This window comes from Podarcis liolepis, assembly GCF_965112155.1.
Source record: "Podarcis liolepis genome assembly, chromosome: 1".
In the NCBI taxonomy this organism is placed as follows: domain Eukaryota; kingdom Metazoa; phylum Chordata; class Lepidosauria; order Squamata; family Lacertidae; genus Podarcis; species Podarcis liolepis.
This window is the reverse complement of record NC_139554.1, coordinates 45630843-45656485: the sequence shown is the minus strand read 5'-3', so window position 1 is coordinate 45656485 and position 25643 is coordinate 45630843. Positions and strand designations below refer to the sequence as shown.

General features: G+C 41.5%; 1 protein-coding gene across 11 annotated transcripts in view; it reads right to left on the bottom strand.

Moving 5' to 3' along the window:
- The window catches only part of NUMB (NUMB endocytic adaptor protein), a 62320-nt gene extending 45108 nt beyond the window's left edge, over positions 1-17212 (bottom strand). For 2 of the 11 annotated variants that reach the window (XM_083507838.1, XM_083507831.1), the window contains exon 1: positions 16691-17020. The gene's annotated coding sequence lies outside the window, so the exon portion shown is untranslated. Of the gene's footprint in view, positions 1-16690 lie in introns of all 11 variants that reach the window. The other 9 variants (XM_083507837.1, XM_083507835.1, XM_083507834.1 and 6 more) reach the window with 7 other exon arrangements.
- Positions 17213-25643: the final 8431 nt, after the last annotated feature.

Sequence of the window (25643 nt, the reverse complement as noted above, 5' to 3'; positions counted from 1 at the left end):
AGCAGATTTTATGTAGTATATAGGACTTACTATGCCTGCAAGTTTTTGCAGAAAAGTGAAGATGTATCACTGTTTTTTCATTTCCCAATAGTGAAAGTGTCATATTGGAGTTTAAACCAAATTTTGTGGTCTATGCACATCCTTGTTAGTTTCTTCTATTGCTTGCTTACATTGGCCAATTTCCATAAAACAAGGCAAAGCTTACAGGCACTTGATCTTCCCTATCCATACCAAAAACCTCTAAGAATGAGTGCAAGTATGCTTAGCACATTGTTTAGCCGTAAAAACTTACATGACAAACAGAATGCTTAAAAGTTTCGAAGACAGCAATTTATTTTTCTAGTTATATTATATGTTAATCACTGCACAGCCTGCCGGCGCCTCAGTTAAAGTTCTGGGGAAATGCTTTTTAAGTAATTGGATTAATTGTCTGACAAGCACAAAACAATTTAAGCTTCAAATACTTTTTATCAAGCTCAGGAGAACTGACTGGGGGCTGTTAAGATCTAATGGTCTTTTTGGTCTTTGTTGCTCTGGTTATGTTTGAAAAGCTGATCTAGGAGGATGACAAGAAAATCCTGCCCACTAGACACCAATACCCATTAGGGAAATGTACACTGCAGCAGAGCTCAGTTTACAAGTCAATTGTTTTAGGTCTACAAACTGCTTGAAAGTTAAGTTCCAAGCCTTTATATATTGATGTGTTGAGATTTGCTACAATTACTCAAAGTAAAAAAAAAGGCACCAAGTATGTTCCTAGGGACACTGTTTTTCAGCCATCTTGAAGCTGTACATGGACACCAAAGAAATAGCTATGACCTGAACCCAAATTAATCCAAGGTGTAAACTAGGGTTAGAGAACCTCAGGTCCAGGGGCCAAATCCAGGCCTCTCTGTAAGCCATGCCCCTGCCCAGGCCACCTTCCAAACACCTCTGGCTCCACTCTGTCCTCAAGTGTTTTTCTCCTGTCAGGGATGTGTCTCTGAACTGTAATAATGCCTCCGGCTTGTCTAAAGTGAGCAATGTTTGTGTGGGTTGGTGGAAAACACCTGCTAGCGTGGCTAGAATGCAGTCTACTGTACAAAGGTTAAGAGAACATCCACTGATTGGCTGACTTTTGCTTCTCGCCACAACCACCACTGCCATGGTGGCTGCCAGAAAATTCCCCACAAAAGAATTCAGTCCTGATGTTGAAAAAGGTTTACCAACCCTCCGCTAAAACAATTCCCACCACCACCTCAAGTCCAGGAAATGTGCAATTTAAGACCTGATTGCATAAAGTTCTTCAGTGAACACAGCTGATTTGGTCGGAGGTTTTCTTGCAGTTTGGTGGCTATGGGCAAATGCTGTTCCTGTGTGGTTTTGGAGACTTGTGAGTCATCACTGCAAGTTGCAGTATAGTAGTTGTGAAATGAACATTGCTCACGATGCAACTGAAAGCATTATTTAAGGCAGGTAAATGTTGCATCCCAGAAAACTAAGCAAGCAAACTGTAAGTACCAGAAAGACAGACCCGTACAGAGCTTATCTTGTACCCAGCTGCCCCCCACCTGCCAGGAAGTCTCCTGGTGGTAGACATGGCTTTACTGAAGAAATGCACTGCAATGAAAGTATTGAATATATTCCTGCAACAACTAGAATCAAGTGCAAATACTGGAACTAAAGAAGCTGGTTTTCCTACTTGGCATAAACACACCTTTGAAAGGAGGTTGCTCATGCAGCCATTGCAGTTTAGCAGTAAAACACAGAAGAGATGCACATGACATAGACTGAGAGGAGGTTTAAATGCTTTTGCATAGACATGCGATAAGCTCCTATGCACAATAGAAGCTTTTGATAGTTATGGTTCAGTTTTTTCATCAGATTGCCTTGCAGAGTTGAACATTATGGAATCATAACCTAGCTTGGAACAGACAAACACATTGTGGATTTATATTAGACACATGGGATTTACTTCAAATGAGAGAGAAGAAAGCCTGAAAAGTTTATTGGTTTTGTGAACTGCACATTTCCATTTGGTAAGAATGCAAGTTTTTTCAGTATCATTGTCTACGATTTAGCCTCTACAACTGCTGAATCCAAATGCAAGTCACACTTTTGCCAAAGTGACAGTCTAAGTTTGGAAAAAATGTATATTCACTTAATACAGTCCATGTATAAATAGACAAAAAATTCTGAACAAGCACACACTGTTCAAGAGTAAGAACGTAACAAGAGTTCTTCCGAATCAGGCCAACCTGATATGTTCTCAGTGACTAACCAGATGCCTATGGGAAGCTCTCAAAGAGGACACAAGCTGAACAGTGTCTCCCCATCTGTGATTCCCAGCAACTACTATTCAGAGCCATACTGAGATAGCTATTGTGGCTAGTAGCCATTGATAGGTTTATCCTCCAAGAATTTGTTTAATCCTCTTTTAAAACCATCCAAGTTCATCGCTATCACTGCCTTTTTGTGGGAGAAAATTCCATCATTTAACTATGCATTATGTGAAGTATTTTCTATTGTCTGTCCTGAATCTTTCAACATTCAGCTTCATTGGATGCCCTGAAGTTCTAGTTTTATGAGAAGAAAAAACTTCTCCCTATTCACTTTCTCCACACCATCCACAATTTTATATCCCTCTATCACAGGCTTCCTCAACCTCGGCCCTGCAGATGTTTTGGGCCTACAACTCCCATGATCCCTAGCTAGCAGGACCAGTGGTCAGGGATGATGGGAACTGTAGTCTCAGAACATATAGAAGGCCGAGGTTGAGGAAGCCTGCTCTATCATATCCCCCGTTACTCACATTTTCTCTAAATTATGAAGTTTCAAATGCTGCAGCCTTTCCTTGTATCAGAATTGTTTGTTCTTAAACGTATCACCTCCTCTAAAGTAAACAATGAAATAGATATAAGCAGGTTCAACATGGGCAACGTTTTCAAGCCATCATTGTTCATATTCTTTGCACAGCAACTACTGGTTTAAAAAGGAATGGGGTCTTTTAAATTTAGTGCCACAGTGAACTTAAAGGGGAGGTAACCTTCACCAACAGACTTTTATTATCTCTAAAATTATCTAGAAACACATCTCAACTTATGTTACAGTAAGCAAAGGCCAGGCTGATCTGTAGGAGACTGAGGGCTGTAACTTTGTGCCTTCAGACCCCTGAAGTTCCCAAATTTGCTCCTAGTTTCAGGATATTGCTGCATATGCCTCTTGTTTAGACTTTGGATATGTGCCTGCAACTGCTGCAAGGAGAGAAAGTATACAGCAGCCTTCTAGGTGCTGTTGGGACTCTCAGCAACCATCAACTCCAGACAGCATGGCCACTGTTCAGGGATAATGGGAATTGTAGTCCAGAACATCTGAAGAGCACCAGGTTGGGAAAGACTGGTGTACAGCATAGTATTCAAATAAATCAGGAAACTGTTCTTAAACCAGGGAGAAGAAAGTCAAGAAATTGTCCTTTTCACAAGGCATTTCAAAGGATAGCAAATTTACTTTGAATTCAACCAAGGAATGAATCTGTGATAGCCAAAATCACAATATTCATTTAATCTGTACCACATTTCCCTCTTCAATACACAGTATATTCACTGGCAATCAGTAGCATGCAACTGCAGTAATTTACTATTGCACTGTTTTGAATGTCACCATTCCTTTTTCCTCTTCCCCTACTCCACCCACTCCACTTGTGCGAACTTTGGAAGCTAAGGATTAGTCAAAGAATGAACGAACAATGTGAAAGACAGAAGGTCCAAAGGGCAAAAGTTCCAGCTATTTCTGGTTAACTGCTATCAGCATGATTTTATGATCCATCTTTACCAAGAAGAGTATCAGACAAAGTATACCAATCTAGCCATTTCAATTCCTGGATTTTTAGTACAGTGGTACCTCGGGTTACATACGCTTCAGGTTACAGCCGCTTCAGGTTACAGCCGCTTCAGGTTACAGACTCCGCTAGCCCAGAAATAGTACCTCGGGTTAAGAACTTTGCTTCAGGATGAGAACAGAAATCGTGCTCCGGCGTCGCGGCAGCAGCAGGAGGCCCCATTAGCTAAAGTGGTGCTTCAGGGTAAGAACAGTTTCAGGTTAAGAACGGACCTCCAGAATGAATTAAGTATGTAACCAGAGGTACCACTGTATTCTGTAGTGCTTTTACAGCACATTTATTTGTTGAATATCTATACCACCCTTCATCTGAGGATCATAGGGGGGTTTACGATAAAGAAAACATCTCCCCGTCTCTCTCTCTTTCTCATACATACAAACACACACATATATAACAGAATTTAACAAGTATAATGCCCTACATTGATGAATCTGCAGTTTCCTACTTCTTTTTTAAAAACCCTGTAATGCAAGCCAAAAAAAAAAAAGCAGCATGTACAGTGGTACCTCGGGTTACATACGCTTCAGGTTACATACGCTTCAGGTTACACACTCCGCTAACCCAGAAATAGTGCTTCATGTTAAGAACTTTGTTTCATGATGAGAACCGAAATCATGCTCTGGCGGCGTGGCAGCAGCAGGAGGCCCCATTAGCTAAAGTGGTGTTTCAGGTTAAGAACAGTTTCAGGTTAAGTACGGACCTCTGGAATGAATTAACCCGAGGTACCACTGTATAGAACTACCAAGAAAAGAAGTACAGGTGTTGTGGGACTGAACAGTTTGAAAATCAAAAACTTCCCTGACAAAAGATAAAGTAAACAGCTCTACCTACCTTTCTGCAAGAGCTCTCCCCCACCCGGGCTATCTTCTATTCACTTCATCTACAGCAACATGTGCTTATCTCTTGCCCCAAAACCATGTGCTTATGTGGCTGATGCAGCAACCAAACGCAGTTAAAAGGCAGGAAAATCTTATGAACGTGAACAGTTATGCAGAAATTATCAGGATGCCAAATGTTATGTCAATTACTGTATTTCTAAGCGGCATGATCAAAAGATTTGGTATACACAGGCACAATTTAGATGCTCAACTACGAGCTTGCTATACAACAGCGTCGTAGCTGGGAATGAGCAATATTCCTCACTCCTTGCACGCACACACACACACCATACGTACATACTGGTTCAATTAAAATATAGTTAGCTGTAATGACCCAAAAGGGAACAGTGGTTAAATGGTCAGCCAGGCTAACTCAATCAGCAGATCATGAAACTCTTAATCGCAAAGCTGTAGGTTTGAGCCCCACGTTGGGCAGAAGATTCGTGGTTAGACTAGATGACCCTTGTGGTCCCTTCAAACTTGACAAGTCTATGATTCTATGATGCTTTACGATCCTGATTAGTAAACTAACTTCTATTTGTGGTTTGATAAAAGATTAAAGCGATCAATGGGTCTCATCATTGAACTCCCTGTAATCTACACATTCTTATATTTTAAAATTTTGTTTGGTTAAATTGCCCTTCTGTTCCCATATCATGAAATATTTAATACAGTTCATGATCTCAGTTTACTTTCTGTGGACCAGCACTATATTCATTAACTAGTACATTCTTTTCACAAGCTATTGTTCCAAAACACATTTCGCTTCTACACTGCTACTGCATCAAGACTACTGTAGCACTCCAATATGACAGCAGAGAGACAGGGCATCAAATTCTACTGCTCAGTTCAGTTCTCTCTAGAACTCAAATTGCATTACCCTACTTGTGTTTTAAAATGTTACTTGAAGCAGTCATCAGCTCATAGCACCACAATTCATTTTATCCAAGCCAAAGTTTCAGATTTCCTAATCTAGCAGGCGTGTTGAACAACTGCTATACCATGGCTAAACCATGTCAGGATCATTGCAGGTTAACTTGCTTCCTTGCATTATTTACTTGCATCACTTCCAATGTACATACCTCATTATCTGCCCCCAAATTAGGATGTTCTTCTGTCTGCATGAACTAGGCTTCATTCTGGGGCCAAAACAATATAGATTTTGTATAGATTCCATAATCTTCAAGTCTTTTTATGTTCTTTGCAAAATGTTCCCACCTATATAACTGCTGTAACTCTTTTTTTTTCTTCAACACAGTGGCTCAGGAAGTGAATTATGATCCTACAGATACAGTGTCCTTCCTCCTTTATTTTATTTACAACAGGAACTTAATTTGCACACAACACAGGAAGACAGACTAAAATGTAAACACTCTTCTCAGTACTTTTGCTTTTTAAGTATAGCAGGTTATTTCATCTTGCTAATGCTTTGAGCAAGGTAACATCCATTGTCAGTTGCGATACTCCAAAGAGTTGCAGTTTATAGCTAAGCTACAGTCCAGGCACTGCAGGTCAACAAGTGCTCTACTATAACATGACACTGACCCACCCTGCAGTGTTTGGCAAAATTTAGTTTTCATTATTCATTAATTAGCTATTCAAGACCTTGTATCAATACCCATGACATTTTAAAAAGTATTTAAGAATTGATCAGTCTTACTAAAAACAGTCAACTGCCTTGCTAAATGATAGTCAGTTCTTTGGTTTTCAACATCTGGCTAACAGTGATTCCAGGAAGCTCATTTGCAAGAAATGATGTTGATGCCCATTCAAGATTTGCCCCCAGGCTCTGGTACTTAGTAGTATATTGCCTCTGAACATGGAGGTTCTATTCCTAGCTATCAAGACTAGCTAACTGTTGAAATATCTATATAATGTGTATTTGCTTCATCCTTCTTACAAGAAGTCATCACCACATGGTTATACAGTGGTACCTCGGTTTTCAAACGTAATCCGTTCAGGAAGACCGTTCAAGTTCTGAAATGTTTGAAAACCAAAAACTCAACACAGAAGCTGCATGGAATGTTTAACTTCTAAGTAGTGTTCAAAAACCAAAGCATTTACTCCTGGGTTTACGGTGTTTGAAAACTGAAATGTTCGTCAATGGAGAAGTTTGAAAACCAAGGTACCACTGTACTTGTCAATTCCCTAAGTTAATTATGCACTTCATGAAAAGGGATTTCTTGTTTGCCTTGAAAACTTGCCAGTTTTATTATTATTATTTTTTATTTTGTATTATCATTTTTCATATCAAACATAAAACATAACTCACATCAACCACTTTGCTTAAAAATATCAAATCAAATTCTTATACATCACCCCCCAATATTTCCACATATTGCCAAACAGTTTTGTTGAATAGCCCGAAGCGCTAGCTAGCATTGAGAGAAGATAACCGATAACATAATTGTTCGCATGAAACCACTTCGCTTTTTCCCTCAACTAAGCAACCACAATTTCTATTTCCTTACTAGGAACATGATATGGCCTTCAGTAGGCTTTTTCCATACCTTTTCCAGAGCTAGTATTACCTAGAAACTTAGCTCAGTTGGAACTCTTCACGTGCACCTGAACTTTGGCTTTGCTCTGTGCAATGACTGCAGTGCCACTGCAGAAAAATTCAGGAAGCAATACTGGCTTAAGCTAAATGACCTCCTTAAAGCTAAAAGATGTTAGTGAAAATACAGAAACTTAATTGGTCTTCAGAATCTCTGTCCTATCTAATGCAAGTATATCCCTCTATTTGACCATTAATTAACCCTGGTGAGAATAAAAGCCTTTTTTTCCAAGAAAGCATCTCTCTCCAGAAATTTTTGTTTTTTGTTCCCCACAATCAACATTTGTGACAATGGCCAACACCCATCAGAATTCTCTTTCCTGTAACTAGGCATCCATCCCTCAGACCCTGACACTGTTCAGTTTTCTCCCATAAGATTGTTCCATGCTCCACTCTTCTTTCTTCTCCAAGCCAACTCAATTCTATTACAGTGGTACCTCAGGTTACATACGCTTCAGGTTACATACGCTTCAGGTTACATACTCCGCTAATAGTGCTTCAGGTTAAGAACTTTGCTCCAGGATAAGAACAGAAATTGTGCTCCGGCGGCGCAGCAGCAGCAGGAGGCCCCATTAGCTAAAGTGGTGCTTCAGGTTAAGAACAGTTTCAGGTTAAGAACGGACCTCCAGAACGAATTAAGTTCTTAACCCAAGGTACCACTGTATTATAGGAGCAGACCTTTACAACTTAGCTAGATCCTTTACCCTTGCCTCCCTTCCCCTTTTCCTTACTACTATACTTTTAAATTTTCTTTCAGATTATTCTGGTGTTCTTTTAGTAGGTGCTTTGTGATCACCCTTAAGGGAAGTACTTTTTTTCTTTTTTTGGAACCACCTTAGGATGGTGAGCGGACTTAGGCAAGCCTTCTAATGTCACCCTTGAGCTATTTTTGACCAACCCATCAATGCTTGGACCTGGGTCCCTTAGGAAATACAGTAAACTTGAAAACTACCTGTTTTGGAGTGAACCCACCACACCCACCAAAAGGCTTCACACTTAACTCCTGCTAAAGCCTCAGTCTACAGCTGTGACATCACACAAACAGGTCACAGTGAAACTCAAGAGAAACTATTTTCTCTCTTTCTCAGGACAGGTTAACTAGTTGTGTTTTACTCCTTCTTTCTTTTGCCTCATTTCCTAAATATCACTGTCTTGCTATTCTTACATTGTCCAAAGCCTAGGCATTAGCATTTGAGCCCCCCCCCCCTTGGCACACCTAGACTCACACTGCAGCCCTGACAGTTCTCTAGTACCCTCCCATTTGCCATTTGTGACAGCTCTCTACCATCCATCCATTTCTATTTCCTAAATAGCAGTTTTAAACTATTGGCACACGAAGTGTGGATCTGGGTGATCTGTGAGCATTACTAAATGATTTATCACTTTGTTGGATAGCCTGTATTATTTTGTAACCATTTTATCATTCCGTACCATTGCAATTAGCACTTCAACTTGCAAAACTATTTAAGTGTCTGCCATTTTGCATGAACACCATTTTATCCACATTTATCTTGCAAATTTACTGGTGCCCCCAAGCAAGTGTGAATGGGCATTAACATAATGTAATAACCCCTATGGCATGCAGCCATACTCAGATTAAAGATTGCCAAAAACCCTGTTTCCAAGGATACATGCATAACTTGCAAGTTCAAGTGCACACATAAATAAGAACACTAGAAAGTGTGATAACACTAGGGTACCCCATCTGAGATGTGGATAAGACTGTATTCAGAATGTATCTGTACCACAGATTTAAACATCACAATTTTAATACAAAATTTTGCTGTGTCCATAAACAATAAATACAGTTCTGACCATATGCTATTACCATATAGAAAAAAATATATAATATCCATATTTCATATCCATACCTTTCATATATTCAATCACTGAAAGCCATTTACCATATTTACTTGAAGCTAATGCTCACCTTTTTTGGCCAAATTACATTATGAAAATTAAGGTGCACATTAGATTCAATAGCACATTTACATTCGCCAGCAAATGCTTTTAGTGAAAATTGAGGTGTGCATTAGATTTGATGGCACATTAGACTTGAGTAAATATGGTACTTCGAAAAAGTTTCCTTCCTTTGTCTTCCATCATTCTGTAGGTTTATGCATTTCCATCACTTTCCAAAGTTCAGCTAGCCATTATTTTAATTGTAGGCAATAGCTTGTTCAGTTTGTTCTTCTGTTTTTGGACTATTAACATAACGGCAGCACCTATTAGGTTCCATATCAATCTTTTAGGTTTAATCTGGTCATCTAAGCAGCCCAACAGATTTGTTAAAGGATCCAAAATTATAACATAATGCATGAACTAGTTTGATTAATATTGTAACTTATCCCCCATATTTTGTTATTAAAGGACAAGACTACCATATAGGCAGTGACCATTTTGCGCAGGGGTTCTGTTCCTGACCCCCATGTGCATCAGCGGAACATACATAAGCCCATTGCATTCCACACCACCCTGTTCCGCCTTCTTCCAGGTCCAAAGGGACCCACGCATTGGCAATCATGTGTCAATAGTGCAAAATGGTTGCCACCTATATCTGCATTTGAGGATTCATGCATCCAAACCTTTATCTTCATGCCAGATATATATATTATTCAAACTTTGAGGTGTCAGATACCACTGGAAAAGCAATTTGTAATAGTATTCTCTTATGTTTACAAATGTAGGTCTTGCTGGCCCCTGATAGCCAATTTTATGCCATTCCTGCTCAAAAAATCCTCTAGCCGCAATGTGATCCTTTTCTTCTCAAAACTATTACCCTTGTGTAAATCAAAGTACATAATAAGGCATATATTTGGGATAACTTTTGTTTTCTTTTTAAACATCAAATCTTCAAAAGTCGTAACTGAGAAAGCCACTTAATGAGGCACTGTTTTCTTCAACATAACTTCTTAATTGTCAACTGTGGTGTTAGACCAGTAGTAAATCTATAGATTTACAGTATCCATTACTAATACTTTCTAGATACCTAGTTGTCTTATGGTTCACCCAGGTTCTTTCTGTGTGAATAGTGTTTCATATTTGATGTGTTGAAATTGCAACGAATATTTTTTAAAACTAGCACCATTTATTGCAACCCTTTCCTAAGGGTTCCTAGGCACACACTGTTATAGTTCATCAAACGAAAACGTAATTAAAATTAGCTATGATTTAATGAGAAAGTAGTGTGATCACACAACTTAAAATTTCTCATTCTGCTGCTGGGAAACAAGCTGGAGTCCACCTTGTTGTGACTTCTTAATCTAGGCTCATGGCTTGTTTCTCTCCAAACGAACCATGCACAGGAAGTGAATGACAATCTTTGGTTATCACTAAAGGTCACTCTGGTTTGTTTCCCAGAGGTGCAGTGGCAGTGAGAGCCGAACGAGGACATTTCAGCAGCATGCACATAACACATTAACATTACACCACAGTTTGCTTTTAACTATGGTTTAATGTGATGCGCAAAGCAGTCCAGAAAGCATTCTACTGTGGCCAAGATCACCCTCCTAAATACAGTAGATGCCGTGTATACTAGATCCTGTACTGTCAGGCATCAATGTGCTAAATATGAGTCCTCTGCTTCTTTACAGAAGACGTACAGAGTGAAATATTTTGTGGGGGGATATATCACATATTTCTCCAAAAATACATTGTTTAGAAGATTTGCAACAATCGATTTTGTCAAATTGAGCCATTAACTTTTTTCAGGTGACTATCCCTAGGAAGCATACCTGTATCTATTATGAACAGCTTTCTAGACTCGCTAAAGCTATATCTTATGCAGACACTGTTCATGAATTTTATTTTGTATGACTATGTTAGTTTTGTTATGGCTTATGCTTATGGTCAAACAAGATGTATTCCTACCATATTAACAGCTGACAGTGCCCAAATTATTTTCTTATCATTTGAACAATGTTAAGTATATGCTACTGAGTTGTTTCGTTTGAGAAAAGTACAATACATTTCAAAGCACAGATGTGAATTTCTATGAACATTTAAACCACATTAAGTGTGCATTTTTTATTTGGTCTATATAAAATATTTCAGCTAAACTACTTTCGTGTACTGAAAAGTTAAACAAATAGTTTAACAAAGTTAATAGTTAAACAAAAAAACAGTATTTACTTTTTTGCTTTTAAGACAAATGCTAAATCAAATCCCAATTAATTGAAGGTACTGGAAAAGTTTCTGAAAACTGCACTGCCACTATCAATTGACTTTACCTAGTCTACCACTAGCTTCCTGCTTCTTCAGTGGCAGAAACCAAGAATGCAGCTTTAGGCAAAATATAAATCAAAGTTAAATGCACCTGACACATTATTTTCTTGGGTGAAACGTAAGATCTTCTACATTACACAAAGCAAGGCTGCATTTCTATACACACTTACTTGGTAGTAAAGTCCCATTTGTATGAATATATTAGTGTGTTATGGTCAAATAAGATGTATTACTCAGCGGAATATACTTCTGAGCAAATATGCACAGAATCAGGCTATAAGCCTCACCACATTTCAAGATTAACCAATATCAGATATAAATATATGTTTAGTAGGAGATAAAGGCAGATAATTCATTTTAAAAGTGTAAGATATTAAATATACAGGTGTCCATCAATAAAGTTTCCCACCAGCGAATTCTGTAAAGGCAATAGTTCTAAGCTTTTCAAAACTAGCAGAACAAAATACCCAGAACTATTCCTTCTGGGAATGCTGCAGTTTGCAGACGCAGAATTACAAAAAGTCAGTACAACTCAGAAGCATACCAGGTTTGCATGAGGGGGAAAATGTTGATTTAGTGATTTTCCACAGAACTGTCTCAGCTTTTTCCAAGAAAAAAAAGAGAGACATTAGCCAGCCAAGGTTTTTCAGGAATTTTATAGTTGGCAAACTAGATGGCTTTAAAATTCTAAATAAGAGTTTAAAGTTATAAAACATATAAGTAATGTGTAATGACTTACTATCCTTCATCCATAACTGTAATTTGCTATAATAGAGAACTACAGAAAATAACATTTCCAGTTTTTATAAGTCAATATATATCACAAAAAATTGTAATTATATTATTCTTGCATGAGAAGCAAAATATAATTTCAGAAGACAGTATTCAAAATGTTGAAACCTATTTGCTGAAACTTCAACATGTACTCAGCTGTACTCAGACAGGACAGTTAGAAGTAACACTATATTGGTAAGTGTAGCTTTCAGGTGGGTTGACAACTCTCTGAACCTGCCTGAATCAGGGTGGCCAGAAGGTAGATTTGGATCAACAGCGAGATCTTTGGTTATTCTGCAGTAGACTAGCAAAGATTTCAGATTCCTAATTGTTTAATAGTAGCAACTACAGAAAGGAAGGGTTTGACTAGGCAGGGAAACACCAGATCTGTATCAGTATCCCAAACACAAGATAATCTGCAGATAGGGTGCTCCCTGTAGATCTCTTCACCAATGCCAACAATTTGGTACGATGGTTGCATGGTCCTGCCATGCTTGAAACAGGAGTCTGTGATTACAGTGGGCAAAGAATAATATAAAAATAACCACCACCCTTAACCATTACTAACTTGAAGAAGCAATATAGGTGTATATTGAGACCACATGTTTCACTCCGCCCGCAAATACACACAAATCTTTTAGTCTCTTTCATAATGAAGATAAACCTTTGATTCTGTGGAGGGCCTACACAGATAGAGAATCTCGGAAGTTCATTATTTTCCCATGCACAGGGCACTTCCACAGATAAAAAAAGCTTCTTCACTACAGTACTTTATCCTCATCATAAGAGAGAATGGGAGAGCTACATGGTCAGGGGAGGGAAGAGGCAACCGAAGATTGCCTCTTCTTTATTTTCTTTACTTCACGGTAAAGAAAATAAGAGACTTCTGGATTCGAACAAAGGCCCATTTAGTCCAACGTTCTGTTCTCACAGGGCCAACCAGATGCCAGTGAGAAGTCTGCAAACAGGACCCGAGAACAAAAGCATTCTGCTGTCTTGCTATTTCCAGAAACTGGTATTCACTGGTATGTTGTCTCTTCAAGCCAGTTAATGCCAGAAGAGAGCTACGGAGTATAGAATATTTGAAGTCCAGAAAGACAGTTTACCTATATTCATCACTATGTTTAGACAGCAGACAATAAGGGAATTCTGGTATAGCATGCAATCTACTTTCATTACAATAGCACATTAGTTACAGCACTTGTTCCTATATAAGGCCCCTTTTTTAGGCAATGCAAGTGTGCGGAACAAGGAAGGTCATCAACAGACTAAACTTGCAATATATTTTCATTTAGAGTCATGAAATTGTTCTCCCAATGTAATATTTTGTCCAATATTTTATTTCTCCAATAAAATATATTAGCCAATAAACGTTTGTATTGCTGATATCTGTTTTGTTGATCTGGGTATTGACAATACCCTATTCCAGAGTACTCTAGAGCCTATAAAATCTTCAAAAATGGCTCAGGATTAAAAGACGCTATCTGATAAGATTCATTCTCCTAAAATAGAGTAGTAAAGTTACTTAATATTGTATCTTCTGCCAGCAAGACTTTAGACAGAGCACTTCAAATGGATTGTTTGATGTACCAGTCCCCAATTGTGCTGCTTTAAACAGAGTGCAAGATAATATCAGTAAGTCATATCTTCCCACCAATACTTCCACAACATAAAAATCTCCTAAATTTAAGATTACAAAATATTCCACTTCCATCCCATCTCCTTCATGGACTAACCAAGGCTTGATACAGCCTCTTGCTCACTCCATGATGAAGAGAGCCAAAAAGCTTGGCTCTTTTTTTCTTAAAACTGTGTGTGGGCAAGTTGACAGGCTAGATCAGGGGTAGGCAACCTAAGGCTCTGGGTCCGGATGCAGCCCAATCGCCTTCTCAATCCGGCCTGTGGACAGTCCGGGAATCAGCGTGTTTTTACATGAGTAGAATGTGTCCTTTTATTTAAAATTCATATCTGGGTTATTTGTAGGGCCTGCCTGGTGTTTCTTCATGAGTAGAATGTGTGCTTTTATTTAAAATGCATCTCTGGGTTATTTGTGGGGCACAGGAATTCGTTCATTTCTCTCCCACACACACACAATACCACATGGTCTGAGGAACAGTGGACCAGCCCAAGGCTGAAAAAGGTTGCCGACCCCTGGGCTAGATAATATTTATGTGGGCTAGTAACTTTTGTGAGCTTATTTGCAAGGTTGAACACAGTAAGTCTTTAAAAATAATGCAAAAAACAAAAACAAAACCCTTGCTAGACTATAGCTTGAATTTAATTAAACCGGTATTACATTGTTGCAATAAGGTACCTAGAGTGTTTGCACAAATGATGCTCCAGGCAACACAGGGTAATATATATTATACACACTACTGAATTAAGAACTTAAATCTGATTAGGCAAATAAAACTTTGGAAGATGCATCACATCACTGTGGAAATTATTCTCCTTGTCTCTATGTATTTTCTATTAAAAGAGTGCAAATGTCTGAGCCAAGGAGGCTTCAGTGACAGAAAGTTTTCACTATGCATCTTGGCTTTGCCACTCTTTGTACAGAACTTGTGTAACAGCAACTTTCCCCACCCCACTGTCTATTTATCTGTAGATTAAAGAAGTTAATATGATAAAGGACAAGGATTGAACTAAGGAGGAACAGACAATTTATGGTTTTATTTTGCTCACATGAGTGATGTCACTGATTTAGTGTTTCCATAAAGAATGGCCAAGAAGGAAAGAATGGAAAAACATTGCAACAATCCAGTGGAAAAACTGTACAGATCAGCACTCTTTTACTATGTCAAACATTAAATAGCAGTTGGCCTTAAGAGACCTATCATGATTTTAACTACAGAACAAGCCCAAGGATTGGAGAAGTGAAATATGCGTAACATGCACACTTTTGCAGCAGAGAATAACCAGATACAAATGCCTTATGGTTCAACTGTATTCCTAAACATCTTTGCTAAAGATGCCACACACACAATTTGAGGACCACAAAATGTTTAAGAGTGGCTGGGAAAACCCAGCCAGATGGGTGGGGTATAAATAATAAAACTATTATTATTATTAAGACAAATAGCTGATTACAACCAAATAACAAATCCTTATAAGTGCTTTTATAAGAGTCTTGGAAGACACAACAACCTACACATTAAACAGAATAAATTCTACCAGAAACTTTTAGAGCTTTATGAAAAATTAATGAGCAGGTTACATAAATCTTGTGGATGAAGGAGTTCTAGATGAGAGCTGCTGGAAGACATTACAAGGCAAATAGACACATCATTTCACAATAAGTACTCATAGAAAGGATAAAAAAAACTCGAGTATTTTGTTATTTGGAAACATGACACACAAACCTAGTATTTTATGATTCCGTAATTGTTGCACTTTGTATTAATATTAATCCTCTTCTTTAAAAAGATATACACTTGCTTTGCGCCCAACATCCCGACAGAAAGCCATAAAAAGGAAATGAAGCTCTCCTTTAAAGACCAAAGTAATCATATTGCCAGTGCCAACACCCAATTTTTCGAAGTTTAACCCCGTTGATTTTAATCCTAACACACATCAATTCTGCTTCGCACAAAGCCAAGTAAGAATAGGTGGGACGGCGCTTCGCTCAATTAGCTTATCAGCTCTTTCCCGCCGCCGCCCCCTTTTCCAGGGGTTGCAAAACCAGGATTCTGCAAAAAGGCTTCATTTACAAACAAGTAGTCCCGGAGACAGAATGAAATATAGGGCAGATATACTCCGAGGAGAGGAAGCCAGTTGGCCACATTCCTTCAGGAATCCCTAACTCCCCAAACCAAGCGGGGCCTGGAAGGGAGGCCAGTCCCAGGCAGGCAGGCAGGCACCCCGGAAGCCGGGAAGGGGCGGCAGGGCAGCTTCGCCCGCCGAGGTCCCTCCGCTCCCGGGGATGCGAGAGCGGCGCTTCTGCCTCTCCCTCCCTCCTCGCCGCTTCCTGCACTATCCGCCTCTCCCTCTCTCCTCCTTCCTTCCTCCCTTCCGCAGGGCTCCTCATCCGCCCGCATTCCTGGGCCACCCGCCGCAGATCCTCGCCCAGGTTCAGCCTCTAGCCCAGCCGACCATTATATACAGATATATATATGTATGAAGCCGAGAGACGCCCACCCGGCCCCTTCCTTTCCCGGGCTCCTCGAGCGCTCCACCTCCCTCCGGCACCTCGCCCGACCTCCCCTTCGAGCAGACCCCGCACTCGCACCTTCCCTTGCACGCTACTTCCCATTCACACGTACTCCGGGAGCCCGCTTCTCCCCATTCCCGGATTCCCCGCGGCCGCCTTCCCCGCCGCCTCCTCTTGAGCGCAGCAGCCCCGCACCTCCTTCCTTCCTCCCTTCCCCTTTCGAGGCTCACCCACACGGCTTCGGAGCCGACCAGCCCCGCACCCAGGAGCTCGGGCCTTCCGCCACAGGTCGCCCCGCCGCTCTCCCTGCCGGGCAGGGAGGAAGGAACCGCGCCTCGTCGTCCGCGGAAGCCCCTTCCCTCAGCCAAGCGCCTACCGGGCCCGGCCGCCGCTCGCTCGCTCCGCCGCTCGCTCTCACCTGCTACCCGCGGCCGCCTCCCTTCAGCTCCTCCTCAGCCGCCAAGCAGAGCTGCCTCCTACTCCCTGACAACAACTCCCACCTCCTTCGCTACCCTCTCTCCTTCCCTACTTCAAGCCTCGCGGGCGCATAGGCTGCTTCGGCCCCAGTCGCTGGTAGGTATTGGTGGGGATTTGAGCCCGTCAAGCCTTCGCTCCGCCTTGTCGTTTCGCAGTATTTGATTCACACCGAAGCATTGACGCCCCCACTTCTTTCCTTGTGTGTGTTTTTTTTTTGTCGGTCCAAACCGCAAGAAGCGGCAGCTGCGATAGGTCGAAGAGATGCGATCATTCAGGCTCCGCCTTCCTGATAAAGTACCCGATGCAAAGTGCCTAGCCCTGCTTGGTTTGGTTGCACAGTAGGGAGGGACACAGTTCAAAAGAGCGGGGCAGGGCACACCTGACCTGGAATTAACCCTTCACTGACTGGGCTGGTTGGTGTCATTCAGTTTACAGGTTTGTCGCTCTCCTCTAAGAGTTGATAATATTCCCAGGGCAATCCTAAGAAGTACAATACTGTATATTTAAAATATGCCAGATCCCATTGGGTTCCCATATTTTCTCAGATCTAGGAGACAGGGCCAATCTTTTAACTGTTTTTAATTGTTTCAACTGATTTCAATCTGTGTGGATTTTTCTTATTTTTCTTGATGGAGGGAGGATGTGCCTGGGAGGACAGGAGCAGGGGAGAGTGGGGGGTGGGGTGGGGACAATTACAGTGGTACATGGTAGGGCTAGGCATGATCTGATTATGGATGAGGAAGCCGCCTCACCCATTACTGAGACCTGTGTGGGTGAGCAGGGTGGAATTGGTCTCACCCAGCTGTGCCCACCTGGGTCCTCAGTGCAGCATCAGGGCAGAGCTGAGGGATGGAGAGGGAGAATTGCTGTAGTCTATAGAGATTCCATCTCTCTCTCTGGGCTCTCTGTCCAGTTGTGGGAATCTAGAGTGTGTGTTCCTGACATTGAGCAAATGGGACAGATTAGAGATTCTGCTAATTTACTGCCTTGCTGCCAAGCAGTCTCCTTGCCCGAGCTGGCAGAGTTGGTCTCGGAGGCATGGTTGAGGACTCCCAGAATGTTGGTTTCGGGGGAAATCCATGTTGAGGTGACTGGTTCTGGTGTGGCTTGGGACTTCATGACTGTCATGACAACCATGGGGCTGTCCCAACATGTCATCAGCCCAACATATGTGGCAGGCCACACTCTGAATCTTGTTTTCTCAACTGGGCAGGAAGAGGGTCATCTGAAATTGGGAAATATTGACATCAGTTCCTAGTCATGGTCAGATCATTTCCTGTTGAGATTTAGGCTTTCGGCGCCTTTTCTTCTTTGCAGAGGCCAGGGAACTATCAGGGTAGTGTACCCTCAGAGGGGAGGCTGATGGATCCAATGGGTTTCCAAACAGCTCTGGGGGATTTTCAGACTGATATGACTGGCAGTCCTGTTGAAGCCCTGGCCAACCCCTGGAACATCTGAATGGCTTCGGCCATTGATGTGATCATTCCTGAGCACCCTCCCCTGCTTTGTGGAGCCCATTTAGCTTCCTGGTACACTCCAGAGCTTAGGGCGGGGAAGCAAGCTGGGAGACGGCTTAAAGACAAGCGGAAGACTGGCTCAACTGCACTGGCTGCCAGTTAGTTTCCATGCCCAAATCAAAGTGCTGGTTTCGTCCTATAAGGCCTTAAACCTGTCAGGACCACAATATCTTAAGTGCTGCCATTCCCCATATGAACCAATCCAGATGCTGAGATGTGTCTCCTCTGTGAGAGGTTTGGAGGACTGCAACATGAGAACAGGCCTTTTCTGCAGTGGCTCCCCGCTTGTGGAGTGCTGTCCTCAGGGACACTTGCCTGACACCTTTGTTGCATATCTTTAGGCACCAGGCAAAAACATTCCTCTTCTCCCAAGCATTTGGCTAATTAAACAAGTTATGGCCTTTTAAACTGCAAGGGGCGTGGGGTGGTATTGTTACTATGGTGTGGTTTTTTGTGTTTTGATATTGTAAACCACCCTGTGATCTGAGGATGAAGGGCAGCATAGAAATTTGACAAATAATCATCATCTCTTCCGCTTTGAGGAGAACAGCATTCTATTTTTTTAAAAGCCTTTCTGACAACTAGCTGAAGTTGACATTTTAGTCGTGATAATTGGGATGAATTGTTTTTATAATTATAGCTGAGAACATAAAGAAGCCACAGAGAAAAGGGTGGGAATCCCCCAACCTTTGTTTCATGACACCTTTTAAAGATATTTTAACCTGCAGTACTTTTACCCATTCCCCTATATTCCTCTATCTAATTGATCCAGTTAATGGTTCCTCTTTGTTTTTTCTCCAAATTTGGAACAGCTGTGCCACTGAAAATTATAATTCTTATATTATTGAATTTTGTCAAAGTACAGTTTGTGTATCAGGCCATTAAAACAATACACATTTGTATTTTGAAATTCACAAAAGAGAAAGATCAGTTTTAACTGTATGAAATAACACTTTAACTCAATAACTGGAATATAAAATTTGGCAGTTTGGTAGCGCAAGGGCATCTGGCACAAAAGAGAACAAGGTTGCCTTCAACTTTTCAATAAAATAGTGTTAATTAATCAATAAACGTTAGTGATTTATGAGTACATTTACTCATATTTAATAGAAAGTAAAGGGAGGCACATTGGCCCATAAGAAAAATGCTCCAATCTGTATTGGAGTGAGACTTTCATTAAGCCAACCAAAATTACAGAAAATGCTGTGCAAACTTTTGAGTTCTTCAGAACTCTTGAAACAAAGCAATGGACTGGGCGACAGGGTGGCAGTTAGGAGAGAAAACAACTGCTGTTGAAGCCATGGAGTCTACATCTCTGCACAATCTTAAAACTGAATGAGGGAGGAGGTAGCAGACATTTGGATTACACTCTTGAGGTCCTGTACAGGTATCAGGTTGCACCAAAGTCTGCTGGGAACAAGAAGCATAATAATGGCTGATTCCCTATCTCTGAAAACACAAGACCAGGTCTGTCCCTATCCTCCTTAGATGAAACACACAGGTTTCTTTGAAATAAGTCTCCAGTGTGACTTATTTTCAGCCCTACTTTAGATTGCTGCCTAAAGCACAGTATTGCATACCTGTTGTGTTATAGAAGGATGGATTTTGGGAGGTTCTTTGTGGACAGGAGAAGTTTAAATGGAAAGAAGGAAGTGGGAGAGAGAGGATTTTTTCATATAGGTAGGTAAGAGGGAGTGACTATCTGTTACATACCCAGCTATGGGTTTTTCCTCCATGCATCTGGGTGGCATCTGCTGGAAACAGAATTCTGGCTTGCATAGATCAATTTTTATATTACGTTCATGGGAAGATGAAGACTGTATATCCCCTCCTGAATTGCTACTCTTTGGTTAAACAGCTTCTTGCCTTCCTTTTCATTAATATTTTGCAGAAAGCTTATGGCTAACTACAGCAGCTGTTTGTGAATGGAAAACCATAAGATAGTCTGATTGGATTTAAAACCACTAAAATTGCTTATGCAAGTCACTCACTGAAAACCCGTTGTTGGAATTCTTGATACACATTACTAGCCCCAGGTCAGGCATGAATTGCAAGTGTTCAAAATGTTTCCACAATATAGAGTTTGACTTAGGGCTATTTAAGTGTCAAGCATTCCATCCACAACCATTTGCAGACACAACGGGTGTCTGAATGTCATGTAGGCACTTGCTTTCTACAGACACCAACAAGTATTCTGCAACAAGGCCTCAGTAATGTACAAAACAATTATGTTCCAGTATCCAAGGATCTACAGTTAGTACTTAAATAAATAGAAAAAAAATATTGAAAGGAAAGTGAAATAAAGAATGAGCAGCTGTTATGGTGGACAAAGAGGATATGAACCAGAGTGCTAATCATTTTTATTCAGAAGTAAGCGCCAGTGAGTTCTTTAGAGTTTATTCTTAGTGTATGTAATCTTAAACCACTGTTTATTAAAGTATTGTTTAAGTATCTGAACACTACCTAGTGCCACAACTGTAGCCTGTTATCTTCCTACAAACCGTGATCAGACACCATGGTTGGTTGATTGTTTGCTTACAAACTTTGGTTTGTTTTAACTATAGTTGACATTAGAATCATAGAATCTTAGAATTGGAAGGGACCTCGAGGGTCATCTAGTCCAACCCCCTGCAATGCAGGAATCTAAGCTAAAGCGTCCATGGCTGATGGCCATCCAACCTCTGTTTAAAAACCTCCAGGGTAGGCAAGTCCACCACCTCTCATGGGAGTCTGTTCCACTGCTGAACAGCTACTGTTTTTTCGAATGTTTTCGAATGTTTGATCGGAATCTCCTTTCCTGCAGCTTGAAGACATTGGTTCAACTCCTACCTTCCAGAGCAGGAGAAAACAGGCATATTCCCTCCTCCATATGACAGCCCTTAATATATTTGAAGATGGCTGTCATATCTCCTCTCAGCCTCCTTTTTTCCAGGTTAAACATAACCAGCTCCTTCAAGAGCTCCTCATAAGTCTGTTTCCAGACCCTTGATCATCTTGGTTGCCCTTCTCTGCACATGTTCCAGCTTGTCAACATCCTTCTTAAATTGTGGTGCCCAGAATTGGACAAAGTATTCCAAGTGTGGTCTGACCAAGGCAGAATAGAGTGAAATTCATTTTGTTAGCTTGCTTGTTCTTCCTCTTCCTTCGGACATAGCAGAAGAAACCTTTTGTTTATGATTTTTAACCTCTCTTGCAAGCCCGAGCTCATTCTGAGCTTTAGCCAGCCCAACTTTCCCCCTGCAACTGTTGGCTACTCATGTATACTCTTCTTTGTGATTTCCCCTTTCTTCTATTTCTTATACAGTGCTACCTCTGGTTAAGAACTTAATTCGTTCTGGAGGTTCGTTCTTAACCTGAAACTGTTCTTAACCTGAGGTACCACTTTAGCTAATGGGGCCTCCCGCTGCTGCCGCACCACCAGAGCATGATTTCTGTTCTCATCCTGAAGCAAAATTCTTAACCCGAGGTACTATTTCTGGGTTAGCAGAGTCTGTAACCTGAAGCGTCTGTAACCTGAGGTACCACTGTACATGCCCTTCTTTACTCTCAGCTCATCTGTCATCTCCTTATGCAGCCACACTGGTTTTCTCAACTGCCTCCCACTTTTCTTTCTTGTTGGTATGGTCCACATTTGTGCCTTCAATATTTCTCCTTTTAGAAACTCCCATCCTTATTGGACTCCCTTCTCACTGAGTATTTCTGACCACAGGATCACACACAGTAGCTCGTTCAGGTTTTCCAAATTGGCCTTCTTAAAGTCCAGAGTGTGTGTCCGACTACACTCAGTTTTCCCTTGCCTCTGTATCCTGAAACCCACGTGAACCTGGGTCCCCATTCTTGAACCTGGTTTCGCCACCCTGCTGAAGTCACTCGCCAGGCCACATGGCGTGAGGCAAAAGCGCTTGGGAAACAAAACTGTTTCCAGGCTAAGCTGTTTGCTTTTGAACTTTTCCTGAAGAAGACCTCACTCCAAACGCTGCCTGGCAACAGGCTCTTTTCCTCGCCCCGCCCTCCCTCCTCCAGGAGAGGCCCTCCCTAGCCAGGCAGACAGGTTTGCTTTGCGGCTGCTGGACTATGAGGTGAGGGAAGTTTAAAGAGACCGCTGTCCACTCTGCCCAGCTTCCATCTCTAAAGGGATAAATAGGAAAGCAGGAATATACCACGGAAAAGGACACAATGGCAGTCAAAAGCGCCTTTCTTAAAATTGTTTATGTACAGTGGTACCTCGGGTTAAGTACTTAATTCGTTCCGGAGGTCCGTTCTTAACCTGAAAGTGTTCTTAACCTGAAGCACCACTTTAGCTAATGGGGCCTCCTGCTGCAAAGTTCTTAACCCGAGGTACTATTTCTGGGTTAGCAGAGTCTGTAACCTGAAGCGTATGTAACCCGAGGTACCACTGTAATGGGATAGCTTCTCAGAGGGAAAGAATTAAGACTGCCGTAGTTTATACATTTAAAGCTGCTAAGGTTTCAAAAGTTCACACTTCTGCGGGTAACACTGTGAAATCCTAGAGGGGTAAGAAACGGCTCAATCAACAGTAAAGCCTGACCAATAAAAACAAAGCCTGTTACTTCAGCTTGCAACTTTAGGGTAATAGCTTTGTTCAGTTACCTAGAGAACAATTAATGCAGTGCCTGGAAGTCTCACTCCCTTGGCTGACCTTGGTAACCTGGGGGTGAATATGTGCATTAAGTAGTTGTTTAAGATGTGGTCTTTCAGTACTAGCGGTTCTGAGGTATTCCTTTAAAAAGTCGACATTCTAGCGCACTTCCACAAAGCTATGGCATGCATCATGATGTGCAGTTATCACCCTCCATGGCCAATGACCACACCCAAACCAAAATGATCAAGGCAACTCCCAGCTATGAAGAAAGCTAGTACCATTTGGGACATGTGATTTTAAAAAGGCATCTGAAGGCCTCTTAGGAAAGTTTTTAGCATTTGATGTTGTATCGTGTTTTTATTATTTTTGTTGGGAGCCACCCAGAGCGGCTGGGGCAGCCCAGTCAGATGGGCAGCGTATAAACAAATTATTATTATTATCAAATTTAGAGAAAAAGTGAGTAAGCTGTGAACACATGTTTGGAGTCCATGGCAGCAGCTATGAGCTGCCTTTGAGAGGCACATGGCACAGAGAGCTTCCTTAATTGAAAGGCAAACTGCCTTATGGAATGCACTGTGGAGGCAATATGCAGCGGTGGAGCATATGCCCACTCTGCCCAGGGTGGGCGTGCTCCCGAGGGGAGCGTGGTGCAGAGGGTGCCCTCCCAGGCACGGGATAGCCACTCAGGTGCCTGGAGCAGCATGCACACCCTGCAGCCGGGGGCAGAGTAAGCAGCCCATGGCGGACATTTGGCATAGCACCTGCCCGTGACTCCCAAGCCTCCCCAAGCTGTCAAAACAAAGGGGGAAGGGGGGGGGGTGAAATATACTTGGAGTCGAGTGTGGATTTCATGCTCTTTATTCAGCTCATAGTGGTGAGGAGGAATGGAAGTTCCCCCAGAATGTCTGCCTTATATACATTATTTACACAATGGGCCCCATGTGATTGGCTAATTCTGGGTTTCTCCTGTAGGCCAATCAGGTTGCAGATTCCCTTCCACCTGGAGCTGGATTGGGTGGCTCCTGTGGACCAATCAGACTGCTGCATTCTGGATCCTATTGTTCTAGGACCAATCAGGCTGCTGCATTCTGGATCCTATTGTTCTAGGACCAATCAGACTGTTGCCTTTTGGATCCTATTCAACTCAGTACATAACAGGGGAATGCTGCTGGCAAAGCGACACATCTACCCCCTTACCCCAACGGCTCGGGGTAGGCTTGAGATCCGCGGTCACACAGCGTGCTGAATGTCACCCCCCCTCAGTGAGGGCACCCGGGGGCGGTCTGCCCCACCGCCACCCCCCTTCCTACGCCCCTGGAAATATGTGCACGTCTCCTCCAACAATTGTGTCAGCCTAGGAACTGTGTAGCACAGCAATATATGCAAGACAGATCGGTGCTTTCATCCACAACCACCTCCACCTCTTCTATAAAACTCTATTCCTGAATTACAGTGGGATCCTCCCACTGCTATTAATCTCCTTGAAAACTCTGAAGAGGAGCAAGTGGGGCAAGGGGAAAATGCCCCACAGGCATAGGGATAAGATATGAATTATTGGAGCTAGCTTTGTTATTGTTCAGAATCACAAGTTCATATTAAAACACATTGCTCGGTATAGTTTAAAACTGAGAAACTTTTCTGTCTGTCCAGCCCAGGACTGTTTGAAAGGTATGTTAAAGGATCTGATCTACCAGAAATGGTAGCCCCTGTTCTCTGATGCTAGTTATGTATGTATGTTTGCTTATTTGGAGCATTTATTTCCCCCCCCCCCACCCCAGAAAAATCTGTGGATGCCCATGAAACAAGTCATGGCTTGCTTGCCCATGGGATAATCTGTAGTTAATTCATGGTTTGTTAAACTATTGCTTAGTGTTAAGTGTGAACCAGACTACCAAGTGTGTATAAGGCTTGTATAAAATTGCTTTTATATAAAGTCAATAACAGACATGAGAACAGAATGTTTTCTTTTTAATGATAATGCATTAAACAGAAATATTATTTTGAAGTGTTAAAAATGGGAAGAGAAGGGAAAGCATAATTAGTTTTATCTTTTACATGCAGCTCCATGTTCTTTTGCATTTAGACTGCACACACATGACCACAGTCCAAAAGCCCCTTTAAAATCAGTTGCCATAAGCATAATTAACTCTAGTGGACTGTGATCATTATATTAAGACAACTGGAGTACTCTTAGAATAATTTTTCAATTACAAATTAAAGGATAGCTCCAACATGATATTCTTTTGTTAAGGATTTGGTTCAGTTTTATCCAATTTATTGAAGGGCATTTCCGATCTCAGTATTGCTGACAAAGAACTTCAGATAAGGCACTGAGCTTTAAACCTTCATTCCAAAAGAACAGACGTCATCTTGCATCATGAAATGACCTCAGACTTTCACAGTAGCTGTAGCTATGAGTTGGAGTTATCATTACAAATTCATTTGTGATTGCTATGTCAGCTAATTGCTACATAGAATGAAGTTAGTCAAGCAGTATAGGTTGCGGTTATTCTCACATTTTTGAAATGTGTTCCTCGGCTATTTAAATCTATTCACACAGTAATTTATAAATTCTCTTTTCAGGTG